The 12,002-nt window shown below is 55.4% G+C and overlaps 1 protein-coding gene across 1 annotated transcript in view; it reads left to right on the forward strand.

Annotated features, from left to right (window-relative positions):
* Positions 1-12,002, forward strand: part of LOC147113862 (protein phosphatase 3 catalytic subunit alpha-like) — a 663,284-nt gene that overhangs the window by 608,430 nt on the left and 42,852 nt on the right. The gene's annotated exons all lie outside the window — the stretch shown is intronic.

Below are 12,002 nucleotides of genomic sequence, written 5' to 3' on the forward strand. Positions count from 1 at the left end.
GAAGCCAGGTTTATACACAATTTAACCCGCTAAGCCCCAGCATCATTCTGGTGAATCTGTGCTACACCCCCTCCAATGCCAATATATCCTTCCTGAGGTGCGGTGCCCAAAACTGAATTCAGTGCTCCAGGTGGGGCCTGACCAAGGGTCTATAGACCTGAAGCATAACTTCCTCCCAGATGCAATCCAGCCCCCTTGGGATAAAGGCCAGCATTCCATTAGCCTTTCTGATTGCTTTTTGTACCTGTCTGCTAGCTTTAAGTGGTTTGTGTACTTGGACTCCCAAACCTCTTTGCTCCTCTACAGTTCCTGGTTTCTCATCGTTTAGAAAGTACTCCGATTTATCTTTCTTAGGTCCAAAGTGAATGACCTCACACTTGCCCACATTAAACTCCATCACACATGCCCATATTAAACTGTTATATCCATTACTGTACCTGATTCTTTACAACCACTAACATTGATGGATCTGTTTGAACTGATGGCATTAGTTTTTTTAAATCACAATTTAAAAAAATGAAATAAGTTTATCTAAAATATTAATTAAGATAAGCACCCTCAGGAAGAATATGAACAAAATAAATTAATATTTGAAACAACTAACCCAGGAGCTCCTTTTAGGTTAGCTGATGCACTGTGACATTTTGCTCTTAAGTATTCATCCATCACTAAACAAAAATGTGTGTGTTGTTTGCAATATATCTAATAGCACAGCTTCTACATGATCTCACTAGTATTATTTCATTTGGAACATCCGTAAGCAAATTTTTTTTTTAAATAGCCGCCATCAGAAATCAAGGGGAAGAAATTCGGTTGGTTAGCACCTCCCGCTAACTTGGCCGAGAGGTTTGTGGCGGCGGTAACACTGCGTGATGATCTCCTGCGCCCAGGGATCGTGACGTCATTGCCGTGCGCATCGCCCCGGACTCTAACTTTGGTTCTGCCCCTGCAGCATTGGCGGGCGACAACACCGACAGCTGCAGGAGGCATTGTTCAGGAGGCTGGGAGCTTCGGAGGTGCAAATGAAAGGGGATGTTGGTGTGGGTAGGAGAAAAATTTTAATAACGCTTCAAGTGATTTTTTTCGATTGCTCCTGGGCCGCGATCGATCAGCCTGACACTCTTCTGGAGTGCATGGGGCTGATCGGGCTGGATCGCTGCTGCTGTTGAGGACCAGCTAACTGGCCCCAATGCAGAGCCTGCAGCGATGGCCCTTCTCTTTAAGGGAGGGAAGGAGCCTTGGATCGCGGCAGCGCTGCACGGGACCCTGTGCAGCGCTGCACCTCTACCGTCCTGCCTGGGACCTTTAGCGCTCCAGGATGGAAGTGGAGCGCTTGATTTAATGCTCCACTTCCTTCCTGGAACGTCAACACCGAATTTCCAAAAAGCTGGGAATCATTAGCACCTAGAAACATAGAAACATAGAAGATAGGAGCAGGAGTAGGCCATTCGGCCCCTCGAGCCTGCTCCGCCATTCAATGAGATCGTGGCTGATCATCCAAATTCAGTACCCTGTCCCTGCCTTCTCCCCATATCCCTTGATCCCCTTAGCCTTAAGAAATATATCCAACTCCTTCTTGAATATATTTAATGAACTGGCCTCCACCACCCTCTGTGGCAGAGAATTCCACAGGTTCACCACTCTGTGGGTGAAGAAATTCCTCCTCATCTCAGTCCTAAATGGCTTACCCCTTATCCTTAGACTATGACCCCTAGTTCTGGACTCCCCGGCCATCGGGAACATCCTTCCTGCATCTAGTCTGTCCAGGCCTGACAGAATTTTATAGGTTTCGATGAGATCCCCTCTCATTCTTCTAAACTCCAGTGAGTACAAGCCCAATCGACACAATCTCCTCATACGTCATTCCTGCCATCCTAGGTATCAGCCTGGTGAATCTTCGCTGCACTCCTTCCATGGCAAGAACATCCTTCCTCAGATAAGGCGACCAAAACTGCACACAATACTCCAGATGTGGTCTCACCAAGGCCCTGTACAACTGCAGCAAGACATCCTTGTTCCTGTACTCAAACCCTCTCGCTACGAAGGCCAACATACCATTTGCCTTCTTAACCGCCTGCTGTACCTGCATGCTTACCTTCAGCGACTGGTGCACAAGGACGCCCAGGTCTCGTTGCACTTCCCCTTCTCCCAATCTATTGCCATTCAGATAATAATCTGCCTTCTTGTTTTTGACACCAAAGTGGATAACCTCGCATTTATCCACGTTATATTGCATCTGCCATGCTTCTGCCCAATCACCCAACCTGTCCAAATCATACTGGAGTTTCTCGGCATCCTCCTCACAGCACACACGCCCACCCAGCTTTGTGTTGTCTGCAAACTTGGAGATATTACATCTAGTTCCCTCGTCCAGATCATTAATATATATCTTGTGAATCGCTGGGGTCCAAGGACCGATCCCTGCAGTACCCCACTAGTCACTGCCTGCCACTCGGAAAAAGAGCCGTTTATTCCAACTCTTTGCTTTCTGTCTGCCAACCAGTTCTCTATCCAAGTCAATACCTTACCCCCAATCCCATGTGCCTTAACTTTACACGCTAATATTTTATGCGGGACCTTATCGAAAGCCTTTTGAAAGTCCAAATTCACCACATCCACTGGTTCTCCCTTATCTATTTTACCAGTTACATCCTCAAAAAATTCCAGTAGATTAGTCAAGCACGATTTACCTTTTGTAAATTCATGTTGACTTTGTCCAATCTGGTCACTGTTTTCCAAGTGCTCTGCTATTACATCTTTTATAATGGACTCTAGCATTTTCCCCACGACCGATGTCAGGCTTACCGGTCTGTAATTCCCCCTTTTCTCTCTACCACCTTTTTTGAGCAGTGGGGTAGAACAGTGAGGCCAGTTCTGGAGTGCCATTTTGGTCACCTTACTTCAAAAAGGATTTATTTGCATTACAATGAATTCAGAGAAGCATGACAGAGGTGATTCTAAACTTATCACTGGAGGAAAGCAAACTGAGAGAACAATGATGCTAGTGTCGGAGTCTACGTACTCCTAGCAAAAAATATTGAACTCGGAGAGGTTCAACAGAAAAGGTTTAATTGTTGAGGCTGCATGCTGAAAACAAAATGGAGTCAGAGACTACACAAAGTACGACTGCCTTTCATCAGTGCACAGCTTCGACTGCTCCTCCCCCGCTCTGGGCTTAACTATGTTGCAAATCGAGTTTCTTAAAGGTGTGATCCTTCTTAAAGGCATGACGCCTGATTTATAGTCTACGGACCGGAAAGTGGATTGTGTCCTTTCTGTGATCGGTACGCCACACAGCTCCCCCCAGAATCCGCTAGTAGGGAGTGTACGAACCGGTGTGGCGGCTTGATGGCACGGCCGGAACGGCTCTTGGCGGTTGGTGTCGGGAGCGGGGCGGTCGGACGCGTCGGGCTCTTAGGCAGTCTGCCCCGCAGTGGGGGTTGACCCACTTGAACGGGTTCATCGGGCTCTAGGTGCGCCAGCTTGAGCCGGTCGACCGACACCTTGTCAGTTCTGCCGCCCACTTCGAGGAGGAAGAACTTGTTCCCCGTCTGGAGTACCTTGTAGGGTCCGTCGTATGGGGGCCGTAGAAGTCCTCGGTGGGCGTCATGGCGCACGAAAACAAATTTGGCCATGTGCAGGCTAGGTGGTACGCGGGTTGCTGGTTTGCCGCGCCGGCCGGTGGGTACCGGAGCGAACTGTTGTGCTCGGTTGGCGAAAGCGCGGCGTTGCTGGTCAGCCGACCAGGGGGTCGTGGCGGTGGGCAGGAACTCTCCGGGTACGCGCAGCAGCTGGCCGTACACGAGTTCCGCTGCCGAGGCTTGCAGGTCTTCCTTGACCGCGGAGCGTAGGCCGAGTAGCACCCACGGGAGGCGGTCGATCCAAGCCTCGTCCTCGAGGCTGGCGCGGAGGGACGCCTTCATGGACCTGTGGAATCGCTTGCACAGTCCGTTGGCTTGGGGGTGGTAAGCCGTGGTGCGGTGAACGGCCACCCCGAGGTTTCGGGCGATGGCGGCCCACAGATCAGAGGTGAACTGCGGGCCTCTATCTGACGTCATGTCGGAGGGGACGCCGAACCGAGCGACCCAGGTACCGATGAATGCCCTCGCGATGTCGGCGGTGGTGGTGGACGTCAGTGGAATGGCCTCGGGCCAGCGGGTGGTACCATCCACGATTGTCAGCAGGTGCGTGTGACCTTGTGATGGCAGCAGGGGGCCGACGAGGTCGATGTGGACGTGGTCGAACCTTCTTTCTAGCACGGTGAACTCCTCGAGTGGGGCTTTGACGTGCTGGTGAATTTTGGCACACTGGCAAGCTATGCAGGATCTGGACCAGACGCGCACATCTTTGCGCAGGCCGCGCCAGACAAATCGGTTGGCCACCAGTCTAATGGACGCGCGGGTGCCGGGGTGTGAGAGGCTGTGGACGATGTCGAACACCTGTTTTCGCCGGGACTACGGGGCGGGATTGCGCCAAGGAGGTGTCGCATTTGACTGTGACGGCGGACGGGCCGCAGGCGACGTCAGTCAGTCGCAGCCCTGGGAGGGTTGTGGGCGCGGAGAGCAGATCGGGGTCGGTGCGTTGCTCCGCTGCCAGTTGAGCATAGTCCACTGCCAGGTGCGCGCCGTGGACGGCGGGGCGGGATAGGCAGTCGGCCACCACGTTGTCTCGACCGGAGACATGCCGGATGTCCGTGGTGAATTCGGACACCGCGGCGAGCTGGCGTTGTTGCCTGGCTGACCACGGGTCCGCAGATTTCGCCATCGCGAATGTCAGGGGTTTGTGGTCGACAAACGCGGTGAAGGGGCGGCCCTCCAGACGAAATCTAAAATGGCGGACTGCCAGGTACAGTGCGAGGAGCTCGTGGTCAAAGGCGCTGTATTTGGCCTCCGGGGGGCGCAGCTGGCGGCTGAAAAAGGCCAGCGGTTGCCAGGCCCCGTCGACCCACTGTTCGTACACAGCGCCGACCACGTGGTCGGAGGCGTCCGTGGTGAGGGCCACCCTGGCGTTGGGCTGTGGGTGAGCGAGCATGGTGGCGTCGGCGAGCGCCTTTTTGGTCGAGTTGAAAGCGATCAACATGTCCGCTGACCACTGTGGTAAACCACTGTAGTTCACTGTGTTCACTGTTGTTGTTGTTGTTGTTGTCGTTCACTCTTGTTTCACTGTTGTGCCTGACTATGCCTCAGCTGACTCCGCCCCTGGGCTACCGAGTATAAGAGCGGCCGCATGGCAGCTCCTGGCATTCGGTCGTCCACTAGAGGCATAGTCCTGATCTGTCTGAAGTGCAATTCAGTAGTTAATAAAAGCCTGTCGTTCTGAACTCTGCCCAGCCTTTTATTAGAATTGATAGCGCATCAATTTTATTAACTACTGAAAAAAAAAAAAACGATCCTGCAGATTCTTAAGATCAAGTGCCTGGAACTCGACCCGCAAGAACCGGACTCGACTGTTAAGTTCTCGCACTGGCTGCACTGTTTTGAGTCCTTTCTGACTGCATCCGGCGAGACCGTCGCCGCCGATGCCGACAAGCTCAGGGTGCTGAACTCTAATGTAAACCACCGAGCTTTTGCCCTTATCCGGGACGCTACGAGCTACCAGGGGGCTATCGACATCTTGAAGGAGCAATACGCACGCCCGGTCAACTATGTTTACGCAAGACATCTCCTGGGGTCTCGCAAACAACAGCCCGGGGAACCCACAGAAGCATACATACGGGCGCTGAAGGAACTCGGCCGAGCCTGCGAATGCAAGCAAGTAACAGCCACGGAACATACGGAGGAGCTCATCCGGGACGCCCTCGTGGCGGGCCTCAGGTCCACTCACACACGGCAGCGACTGCTGGAAAGTAGCGAGCTCGACCTGAAGAAGGCGATTTCACTCACCCTCTCGTTGGACGTAGCCCACTGGAACATGGAGGCCTACTCCCCGGACCGCGCGGCCACCTCATGGATGCCGCAGCCGCCGCCACCTTGGGACGCGGCGCCGCCACGGGCCCTGGCCTCAACTGCTGCAGCGATGTCCCGCCCAAGCCAGAAATGTTATTTCTGTGGCCAAACCAAACACCCCAGGGCGCGCTGCCCGGCGAAAAACACGGTCTGCTCTTCCTGCGGTAAGAAGGGACACTACGCTGGCGTCTGCAGAAGTCAGAAGACCCCTACCTCCAGCAGCGCCGCGTGCGATTCGTGGGAGCGGCCATCTTGCCTCCCTCCAGCCTCGTGGGGATCGGGATCGTCATGGGCGCCGCCATTTTGTCCTTCCTCTCCGACGCCGCCATCTTGTCCGCCATTCTGCCAACGGTCCCCCGACTCACCCACCGCCGCCTCACCGGGGTTCTACAGCGACGCTACCGACTCCACAACGGCCTCCATCACGCTGGATCAATCCAGACCCCACCAGCTAGCCAGGTCCACGATGGACATCCAGGTAAATGGCCGCGCCACAACTTGCCTTTTTGATTCCGGGAGCACGGAGAGCTTCATACACCCTGATACAGTACGGCGCTATTCCCTCTCGGTCCGGCCAACGCGCCATCGGATCTCCATGGCCTCGAAATCCCACTCAGCAGACGTCGGCGGCTACTGCGTAGTGACCCTCTCGGTGAAGGGCTCCGTATATAAAAATGTAAAGCTATTCGTCCTGCCACATCTCTGCGCTGCCGTTCTACTGGGGTTGGACTTTCATTGTCACTTTAAGAGTGTCACCTTGACATACGGTGGACCTCTTCCCCCGCTCACTGTCTGCAACCAGCAGTTTTTAAATTGCCCACCGCGCCCCACCTGTAGTCTCTCCACCCTCAAAATCACCCCCCCCCCTGTTCGCCAACCTCACCCGCGACTGCAAGCCTATCGCCACAAAGAGCAGGCGATACAGCACCGGGGACAGATCCTTCATAAGATCTGAGGTGACGCGGCTCCTGAAAGAGGGGATTATTGAGGATAGTACCAGCCCCTGGCGAGCCCAGGTGGTAGTCGTTAAGACTGGCAACAAGCAGCGCCTAGTCATCGACTACAGCCAGACTATCAACAAGTACACCCAGTTGGACGCATACCCCCTCCCCCGCATAGCCGACATGGTTAATAAGATAGCGCAATACCGCGTTTTCTCGACCATTGACCTCAAGGCAGCATACCACCAAATCCCTATCCGCCCTGAGGACCGCCAGTACACAGCTTTCGAGGCAAACGGCCGCCTTTTTCACTTCCTCAGGGTTCCTTTTGGCGTCACCAACGGTGTCTCCGTCTTCCAGAGGGAGATGGACCGGATGGTCGACGAGAATGCGTTACAGGCCACGTTTCCCTACCTGGACAATGTGACCATCTGCGGCCATGACCTGCAGGACCATGACGCCAATCTTGATAAGTTCCTCCGCACGGCCCAACTCCTAAACCTCACGTACAACAAGGAAAAGTGCATATTCCGCACAGCCCGCCTCGCTATCCTTGGTTGCGTGGTGAAACACGGAGTCATCAGTCCTGACCCTGACCGGATGCGCCCGTTGATGGAACTTCCCCTGCCCCACTGTCTCAAGGCCCTCAAAAGGTGCCTGGGCTTCTTTTCCTATTACGCCCAGTGGGTCCCTCATTATGCGGACAAAGCCCGTCCACTTATCAAGTCCACTTCCTTCCCCCTGACGGCGGAGGCCCGCTTAACCTTTCACCGTATAAAAGATGACATTGCCAAGGCCACCATGCACTCGGTAGACGAGTCCATCCCCTTCCAGGTGGAGAGCGATGCATCCGACTTTGCCCTGGCCGCTACCCTTAACCAGGCGGGAAGACCCGTGGCCTTCTTTTCACGAACCCTCCAGGGCTCCGAACTCAGACACTCCTCTGTGGAAAAAGAGGCCCAGGCCATTGTGGAGGCGGTGCGCCACTGGCGGCACTACCTGGCTGGAAAACGATTTACCCTGCTTACTGACCAGCGTTCAGTTGCTTTCATGTTCAACAACAAGCAGAGGGGTAAAATCAAAAATGACAAGATTTTGAGGTGGAGAATCGAACTTTCCACCTACAATTACGACATCTTGTACCGGCCAGGGAAACTCAACGAACCCTCAGACGCTCTATCGCGAGGCACATGCGCCACCGCGCAGATCGATAGACTACGGGGCCTCCACAACGACCTCTGCCACCCGGGGGTCACCAGGTTCTTCCATTTCATTAAGGGCCGCAACCTGCCTTACTCCATCGAGGAGGTCAGGACCATGACCAGGAGCTGCCCAGTCTGTGCAGAGTGCAAGCCGCGCTTCTATAGGCCTGACAGAGCAAACCTGATCAAGGCCACCCGCCCTTTTGAGCGCCTGAGTATCGACTTTAAAGGGCCCCTCCCCTCCTCTGACCGCAATGTGTACTTCCTCAACATAGTTGATGAGTACTCCCGTTTCCCTTTTGCCATCCCCTGCCCGGACATGACCACCGCTACGGTCATTAAATGCCTGCACAACCTCTTTGCTCTGTTCGGTTTTCCCAGCTATATTCATAGCGACCGGGGCTCGTCCTTCATGAGCGACGAACTCCGTCAGTACCTGCTCATGAGAGGTATTGCCTCAAGCCGGACCACCAGCTACAACCCCCGGGGGAACGGACAGGTTGAAAGAGAGAACGCGACGGTCTGGAAGGCGGCCCTCCTAGCTTTAAATTCTAGGGGCCTTCCAACCTCCCGTTGGCAGGATGTCCTACCCGATGCGCTCCACTCCATCCGGTCACTGCTGTGTACAGCCACCAACGCAAACCCCCATGAGCGAATGTTTGTTTTTCCCCGGAGGTCCACATCCGGTAACTCACTACCACACTGGCTGACGTCCCCAGGGCCCGTCCTGCTGAGGAAGCATGTAAGGTCCCACAAAACAGCTCCCCTGGTAGAGAAGGTTCACCTCCTCCATGCCAACCCCCAGTACGCCTACGTGGCATACCCGGACGGGCAGGAGGATACAGTCTCCATTAGAGATCTGGCACCCTCGGGGTCCACTGACCCGTCACCATTGCCCCCCACCACGACCCCCTCCGACACGGCCCAAAATTCAGAAGACCCAATTCTCACCCCTGTCCATTCCACCCCAGTAGACGGCATGCCGCGCCCCCAGGACCAGCTGGAGTCCACTCGCCCACCCAACACCAAAGGGGACGATACGCCGGTGCTGGACCCCGCTCAAGACGCGTCGTGGGAAGCTGTACCATCGCAACCGTCGCCACGAAGATCTCGACGGCAAACGAGGCCGCCCGACAGACTCGCCTACTCGAACTTTTGATACACTTCACCCCGCCGGACTTAATTTTAAACGAGGGGTGAATGTGGTAAACCACTGTAGTTCACTGTGTTCACTGTTGTTGTTGTTGTTGTTGTCGTTCACTCTTGTTTCACTGTTGATAGCGCATCAACCACTCAATCGCCATTCTGTCTTTCTTACCCCGGAGGGCTTCGTATAGGGGCCGCATGAGGCAGGCCGCTCCGGGAATGAAGCGGTTGTAAAAGTTGATCATCCCCAAGAACTCCTGGAGGCCTTTGATGGTGGTAGGTCGGGGGAACTGCTGGACAGCTTGCACCTTGGCGGGCAGGGGAATGGCTCCATCCTGCGTGATGTGGTGGCCGAGGAATTCGATCCTGCTGAGGCCGAATTGGCACTTGGCTGGGCTGATGATGAGCCCGTGCTCACTGAGCCGCTGGAACAGGGTGCGGAGGTGCTCGATGTGTTCCTGCTTGGAGGAACTAGCTACCAGGATGTCATCCAGGTAGACAAAGAGGAACTTCAGGTCCCGGAGGACCGAGTCCATGAGCCGCTGGAAGGCCTGGGCCGCGTTTTTGAGGCCGAAGGGCATTCGGAGGAACTCGAATAGCCCAAAAGGGGTGATTATGGCCGTCTTGGGAACATCCGTGGGGTGGACTGGCACCTGATGGTAACTGCGCACCAGGTCGACTTTGGAGAAGACTGAGCGGCCGGCCAGTCTAGCCGAGAAGTCTTGAATGTGCGGTATGGGGTACCGATCCGGCGTGGTGGCGTCGTTTAGGCGCCGGTAGTCCCCGCAGGGGCGCCATCCCCCGTCGGGTTTGGGGACGATGTGGAGTGGGGAGGCCCAGGGGCTGTTGGAGTGGCGGATGATGCCGAGCTGTTCCATTGTGGCGAACTCGGCCCGCGCGATCTCCAGCTTGGCCGGGTCCAGCCTGCGGGCGTGGGCATACACCGGTGGGCCTGTGGTGGGGCTGAAGTGTTCTATCCCGTGCTTAGCAACCTTCGCGGAGAAAGTCGGGTTGGTGAGGGCTGGGAACTCAGCCAGGAGTGCTGAGTAGTCGTCCGTTGAGCGGGCGCGGCACTGCCACGCCATTTCGGCGGGTTGGGGGGGGCCATGGCGCCCGGGATAGGTGACATGGTGTTCATGTCCATGAGGCGGCGCCGAGGCATGTCGACCAACAGGCCGTGGGCGCATAGGAAATCCGCACCAAGGAGCGGGGAGAGTACCTTGGCGGTGATAAACTCCCAGTGGTAGCGGCGGCCTGCGAGGTCGATGGTGACGGTGCGGGTGCCGTACGTCCGGATGTCGGTGCCATTGGTGGCAGCCAGCGCAGGGCCGCGGCCGCCTCGCTGGATCTCGAGGGCGGATGCGGGGATGATGCTGCGCTGCGTGCCCGTGTTGCATAGGAAACGGCGTCCGGAGGCGCTGTCCGTAACGTACAGCAGCACGCCTGCTTGCCCCATGGCCATTGTGTAGGCCGGTGTGGGGGCGGTTGGAAACGTGCAGGGATGGCTGCAGCGGTGTGCCCGTGCGCCGAACCGGGTATGGAAGTAGCAGTAGCCCTGGGTTGGAGGGCTTGGGGGACGTGGGGCCCTGGGGGGCCTCGTGGCCGAGCTGTGTGGCCGCGCGATAGAGGGTGGAGTGCGCGCCGACACTGCGGAGGCCAGGTCGGGGGTGACGGCGTGGTTGGAGCTGGCGGACAGGAGCTTATCGGTTTCGTCGGCCAGGGCCTCGAGGTCCGTGAGGCTGGACGCCACGATCGCCGGGCGGATGCTGGGAGGTAGTTGGCGGATAAAGAGCGTGTGGAAGAGGGAGCCGGGCGGTTTCTCGTCGGTCAGAGCAAGCATGTGTGAGAGCAAGTCTGACGGTGTGGAGTCACCGAGGCCCGGGAGGTCGAGGAGGTGGCAGTTGCGCAAGAATTGGGAGGCTGTGAATTTTTTAATGAGCGCGGCCTTGAGATGTGCGTACTTGCCTTCCTCCAGAGGGTTTTGTAGTGTTGTCCAGACTTTCGTGATTGTGGAGCTGCCCAGGGAGGCGAGGAGGTAGTCGTACATCGTTGCGTCGGCGGTGATGCCGCGGAGTCGGAATTGCGATTCGGCTTGAAGGAACCAGGCGGTGGCCAGGTTCTCCCAGAACTCCGGCAGCTTCACAGAAACTGCGTTTGTGTCAGCCATTGTTACGCTTAGGAGTCGTCCTGAGCGTCGGGGTCACCAATGTAGGAGTCTACGTACTCCTAGCAAAAAATACTGAACTCGGAGAGGTTCAACAGAAAAGGTTTAATTGTTGAGGCTGCATGCCGAACACAAAATGGAGTCAGAGACTACACAAAGTACGACTGCCTTTCATCAGTGCACAGCTTCGACTGCTCCTCCCCCGCTCTGGGCTTAACTATGTTGCAGATCGAGTTTCTTAAAGGTGTGATCCTTCTTAAAGGCATGATGCCTGATTTATAATCTACGGACCGGAAAGCGGATTGTGTCCTTTCTGTGATCGGTACGCCACACTAGCTTTAAAAGAACAAAAGGTATTGAAGTAGCAAACTATTTAACTTGAACAACAAGCATAGAACTAGAGGACACAAGTACAAAATTAACAAGCCTTGAACCATAAGAAATAGGAGCAGGAGTCGGCCATTCGGCCCTTCGAGCCTGCTCCGCAAAGTTTACACTTCGAAATTACTTCATTGGCTGTGAAGCACTTTAGGACATCATAGGGAACATTCGGTTGCTTTGCGCCTCCTGTTAGCGCCCTAAGAGGGCACTAATGGAGCGCAAA

This window comes from Somniosus microcephalus, chromosome 8, assembly GCF_052327205.1.
Source record: "Somniosus microcephalus isolate GS21.2 chromosome 8, FLI_Smic_1.0, whole genome shotgun sequence".
NCBI lineage: Eukaryota > Metazoa > Chordata > Chondrichthyes > Squaliformes > Somniosidae > Somniosus > Somniosus microcephalus.